Source organism: Lissotriton vulgaris, chromosome 2_1 (genome assembly GCF_964263255.1).
Source record: "Lissotriton vulgaris chromosome 2_1, aLisVul1.2, whole genome shotgun sequence".
NCBI classification, from domain to species: Eukaryota; Metazoa; Chordata; class Amphibia; order Caudata; family Salamandridae; genus Lissotriton; species Lissotriton vulgaris.
In genome coordinates this window covers 370,862,216-370,868,352 of record NC_141687.1, presented here as the reverse complement: position 1 = coordinate 370,868,352, position 6,137 = coordinate 370,862,216, and the positions used below count along the sequence as shown (strand labels likewise).

The 6,137-nt window shown below is 46.2% G+C and overlaps 1 pseudogene; it reads right to left on the bottom strand.

The window, feature by feature from the left end:
- Positions 1 to 2,047: 2,047 nt before the first annotated feature.
- Positions 2,048 to 5,855, bottom strand: LOC147730375 (large ribosomal subunit protein eL32 pseudogene; annotated as a pseudogene).
- Between the last annotated feature and the right edge of the window lie 282 nt (positions 5,856 to 6,137).

Here is a 6,137-nt window from a genome sequence, read left to right as displayed (position 1 = left end):
CCGAGTCCCCTTTGCCCGCCATGTTGGCACGCCTGGGCAAAGCAGTCCAAAGGGGTGAAGAAGACGTGAGTCGCGCCCACAGTTGGCACGATGGGGTCTCCGAAGGCCTCCAAAGGAGGTACCCAGCTTAGAGCTCAGAATCCAATCGCATCTGCCGGGTCGAGGAAGCAGAGACAAGAAGTTCCGTAGAGAGGCACCGCTCGTACCCCTCGACGTCCGCCAGTGACGCAGGCGGGCCACCAAGGTATCGACGAGCTAACTAAGTCCAGGAATGTCGGATTTTCATTCTGAAAACGGGCGCTGCATCAGCACCGGCTCAGCAATAGTTTCCCACGATCGTGGGACAGGATGGGTGGCAGGATATTTGCGGAGGATCGGGAGGTCTTCGGAGCTCCGAGCTCACGCGGCCATCTTGGTTGCCCGCGAAGCTCCTCCTCTATAAAAGGCATTGTTATTTACAATGTCAATAGCTCAAACCTGCGTAAATGCGAGACCTATTGCATTGCAAATGCTTGTTTATGTAGAGCAAGCTCAATCCAAGAGCCCCAGTTGTATTTCATTAGAAACACACCCATTTTAAGGACAGAGAGATTTAAGTGATTTCAAGCCACTTAAATCTCTCCATACTGATTTGCCCAGAATCATGGATTGTTGGTGCGCCTCCTGCAGAGACTTGACCCTTGATTCCCAGGATTCAAGGTTGGCCACCCCAGCCGTTAAGCCACACCCTCTCTGCTTGGCTGTATAATAAAGCAGCCAAGCTATACAGTGTTTGCCATTGCCAACTGCTCTTCAACGTTCAAGCAGTGACCACAACCAACAAAACGGAACTAAAGAAAACAATAAATATATTAATTACATTCAGACAGACTAATAACTAGTCTGTCTGAATGTAATTAATGTATTTTTATTCCTGTGTCGTATGCTGACGACACTCAGCTTCTCTTTCCTTTCCAGACATTGACTACGACAGTGAAACAGTCCTTCTCAGAGGATATGAGGGCTGTATCTCAATGGATGGCCTCGAATTTCCGGCAGTGCAACGTAGGGAAAACAGAGGTAATGCTCTTTGGGGATGCCACACTGCTGTGGACTCCGGACTGGTGGCCATTAGACCTGGGGCCCGTCCCCAGCCCCAAGCATGTAGTGAAAAACCTGGGGGTCCGGTTCGATCAAGGTCTATCCTTAAAAGAGCACGTAAATCAAACAGCTGGGTCCTGCTTTCAGGTAATTGGACTACTCAGAAGAGTGTTCCCGTTACTACCAGACTCCTCTAGAAAAACCCTCGTTCAGTCCCTGGTGTTCAGTCACCTGGACTATTGTAATGGGTTACTAATTTCAGCAAACAAAAGTTTACTTAGTAGGCCCCAGGTGGTTCAAAACACCGCCGCAAGGTTAGTTTTGAATGCCCCGCCTAGATCTCCTTCACGCCCCCCTATTGGAACAGCTTCATTGGTTACCGATCCGACAACGAGTCAAATTCAAAACCTGTTGTCTCATCCACAAGGGTATACACAGCTTGGGCCCCAGGTATTTGGCGGAGAAGTTTGTTCCTTACAACCCAATACGTGCTCTCCGCTCCAGTAATCAGTCCTTACTTCAAATCCCCCCCAATTAGAAGGGCGAGACTGGGTGGAAAGGCTCTTTCTTACTTGGGCCCTTGCCTCTGGAACAAACTACCGGCTACTCTCAGGCTCTGTACTAATCATCTAGCATTTCGGAAAATGTTGAAAACTTTCCTATTTCAAATGTAGCTTCTTCTCTAGATCTTAAGAGCATTGCTCTCTACCTGCTAGGTGAATTGAGCTCTGAGATACTCATCCGGGAGTCGATTCCAGCACTATATAAGCCTATAAATAAATAAATAAATAAATATATTCAACCTCTTTTTTTTCTTGTTTACTCATTGTGTCTCCACTCCAAGTGCTGCTGCCTTGAGGCCAGGCCTGGGAATATGATGCAAGAGTGAGAGCACGAAGTATAGGTGACTACTCTGATGAGGAGTTTACCGTTTTATTTGCAAAAACAGCTGCATAGAAAGAACAGTCTACTCGTTCTCCTTGCTGAGCAATCTGACGTTTGGATTTGTGAGTTTGATGGCGAGCTGAGCTGCCCTCTCTACAATGGTCTTGACGTTTTTGGATGAACCACTGTGGACGATCTCAGCACGGATGGACTTGTTACTCATTAGCATTGGATCTGGCCCCTAAACCTCCTGCACACTCTGTTATCAATACCTAGTGGTTTGCGACAGTTACGCTTAATCTTGACATAATAATCAGACTGGTGACAAATTAACTTCTTGGTTCTTTTCTTCAGAATCTTAGGCTTGACAAGAGGTCTTAGGGCAGCCTTGATTGTGGCTCAAACACGTCCGCCTACTCCGCAGAGAGGCCAAAGGCAGAGAGCTCTGACAAGGAGAGAAGATCAGAACAATGCCATAGTGGTGGTGGTGATGGCAAATGTGCATCAAGAGTTATGTCAACACCAACACCAGAAACAAAACTAAGGGCCACTCACTGCATGTCAAGCCATGCCATGCCCTACAGTGATTGCAATACCAACTGCTCTACACTTCAACTAGTGACCAAAACTACTCAACTAGTCTGTATCAACTGAACGTAATTATTTATTACCTTTTATTTTACCTCATTTTTTTTTTTTACACACTACGTCTCCAAGTCCTGCTGACTTGAGCCCAGGGCATGCGATGTGTGAGAGGTGCCATCTCTGACGAGGAGAGGAGGCCAGAAAGAAATAGTATACCTCCTTCTCTGATGCGCCACTGCTTTGCTACCTGGTTGTGTGTCCAGTGCCATGGGTGCTGTGCTGACCGTTCCACAATGTGTACTACAACTGCAATGACTTGTGCTGGAAAATACTTACTAGTCAGAATGACAGAGAGAGACAAGAACATGACCCAGCAACAGCAGAGGCCAATCACTGCACAGCTTTATAAGAAAGCCATGCAGTGATTGGTGATGCATGAGCTCAGTCGGAACCTCCCAGCTCTGCACTGCCTCAGAGGGGCTTAGTAACTACCAACGTCTCTGCAAACCAATCCAGACAATGCTCTCTTACTTATATGTAATCAGCACAGCGTGAGAGCATTGTCAGGATTGGCTTGGGCAGGTGAAGGTACCGCTCATTAGGAGACCGTGGGTCTCCTGCTATGATTCCCCCGGCTTACTAATTGAGCATGTGAGGGAGGCATTTAGTACATGTCAGGATGGCCGCAGACAGGCTGCCTTCTAACCAAACATGCACACTGACAAAGAAGGAGTAACTGGAGCATACTCTCTGGTCTGCACGTTTACTGTGATGTAGTGACTTGTAATAAGCACCTCGGAAATCTAAACAACTGGCCTGTGGCGGAAAAAGCTCACTGCTGCAGCCACTGTATATCAAACTTTACAGTGTTTTTTTACATTTGATAGTAGGGAGGAGGGGCACAAATATAGGGAGGCAACGCCCCAACTCCCTTTAAGAGGCACCACCGCTGAGACCAAGGGTATATCTACCCTTGAATCTGCACCATAATGTGTGCCAATGTACAGCCTGCACTTCGCGGGTACCCTCACAAGACAGTGAGTTAGGTGACGGTTACATTCCACATTTCTTCTCCAGTCTGCATGTACAATCAATGAAAGTTCCTGCAGAGTGCCCTCACGTGGCTACTGGAGGCTTCTTCCTCCTCCAGTCCCACAGCACATCCACCTGTTTCAGGCTGCCTCTAGCCTTCAGTCAGGACAGATGGGCTGAATGAGAGTCAAAAGCTTTGTGTAGGCTGGCACAGCTCACTGCTAACATACTTCACAGAGTGTCTGTGAGGGTGTGTCGGTCTTGTATCTCCACAAGAGACAACTTCTTAGTCTAAAGTCCTCACCTTCTACTCGAGACCCCCCTTTCTGGATACCAGTTCACAGCGAGTTTAAGTTAGCTTTGTTGCTCGCTTTCTAGTTCCTACAAAGAATCTCCACCAAGTCCATTGCTAAACCAGTTACAACTGGTCTGCTTCACAAGGAGAGATCTTTGATGAACCGGATGAGCTACAGAAAAATCAACCAAAATGGACCCTTCTGTAGATCAAAATAAACAAGTTTTGGTCATGGTGGGTCACACTTTCACACACAGCTCAGCAGCTTCTGTCCACTTTCAGGTCGTGCACCACATAGGTTTGTGGGTCTGGTTGTCCTTCATCCAAGGTCTGACGTCTATCTGTGCTATGTCCCTTGCAACCTCCACACGTCTGAGCTCTAGTGGCTGACAGGCCACCCACAACCCCCACTGCTTTCTTTGGTCAGCCGCCTTTGTCCCAGTCTTGCAAGCGATAGGCAGCAGGAATATGCCTATCTCATAATCTGATGTTTCTGAAATACCATCAGCAAACAGCACCTAGCTGAGGTGGACTATTGGGGGGCGCTCTCTGGCTTACAGTGAGTGGTCAATTCAAAGCTTCCAAAACTTAAAATTGGTAACATTCAAAAACTGTTCTACCTTTGTCTAGCCCATTTACAATGTTTGCCCCCAATAGTTACAAAAGCTGGTCTCACCTAAATCGGTTTGGTAATATATATTCACCTATTCTTGCATAACAGCTTTACTAATTATATAATGGTTTACTGTAAAAGTGGACTAGGCTCACCCATACATACCTTGCTTATCTCACCTCTGGTCCTCCTAGGAAGGTGGATGTCAGTCTTCTACTCTTTGGGACTACATACCCGTTTGAGTTCATGCAAAGGGACTCGACCCCTCTGCAGCTCTCTCTTGAAAAGAAAAGGCAGGTTGTTCACCTACAACTGAGAAACGAAATAAAATCAACTAATACGCTTTATCAACAATCAACATGTACACTAGTTTCAGATGCACAGAGAAACCAATTTGTGTTTTCTCATTGAGCAGAGTCAAAATACCAGCAGGGTTAAGCAGAGAAAAGGGATGGGAACCATGCGAAAAAGCAGATTTTCTACACACGATATCCAATTATCTTTGTCCCTCAGACTCCTACAAATCTATTCAAAATCAATCTCTCCCTCTCTCTCTCCCTTCAGGACATTACCACAATCTCCGCATTCTATGCCACAATTTCTGCCAGTCAGCCACACCTTGTTCATTGTCTCAGGTGCGATTTTCTCAAGGCTTACGCTACGTCTTCTACTCTGACGTGAGGATGACAGAGGTTTCATCCAGAGGTGCAAGCAAGAGTCTTGGATGAGCTTTACAATGGCCATGGACTGTTCTGAAAGCAGGGTATTCCAAGTAATAAAAGCAAAATGAAAATTGTTCCTAACTCCCTTGTAGGAAAGTTTCAATTCTATTAAGGACAGGGAGGCGAGGATTTTGGTTTTCTCTATTCACTTTATTGAAACATCAGCTTTTTAAAACAAAACATTTCTTTGAGCTTCAACTTAAAGCAAAGAAACTAACAGTCCCAGGAGTCTCTTGGAATGGTACAACAAAATCAACCAATGGGAGTACAACAGTTGTTTATATCCATGACCAATCAGGGTCACATGAGGGTGTAATAGTCCTCTCTCTGTTCTGATTCTAATAATCCTTGCCTCAGTGTCCTTAATAGAATTGAAACTTTCCTACATGAGAGTTAGGAACAATTTTCATTCTACGTCAGGACAAGAGGAGAGGGTTATGCTGGCTCAAAGCTTGCTCACTACCAAATGTGCCATATCGAGCACCGGCCTGAAGTAAAACCTCTTAAACATGGAGTCTGTTGACCAATCTGTGGCATTCATTATGTCCTCCAACCATTCCCCCAGGGAGAAAGCCTTAGATGCAATTGCTTCCCTGGTAGAATGGGCTCCGAACATGGTCAAGTTGATGCCTGCCTCATGCATGATCGACCTAACCCCCAAAGTGCTGAATATCTCGGCGACGGTGACAGCAAAAGTCTGATTCCACAAAGGAGTCTACATACAAGTACATGCTCTCCCACTGGAACCCTGTCCACTGGGTTATGTCCAGCGGACATTGCTGAGCAAAAGGTATTTATGGACCGATAGGCCAGGCCTTACATTGCCTGGTCCGCCAAGAAATTGACTATTTGCATTACTTCAATGACTAAGGGATCAAAACCCCATCGAAGACACCAATGTGTCTATCGGATCCATGCTCACCTG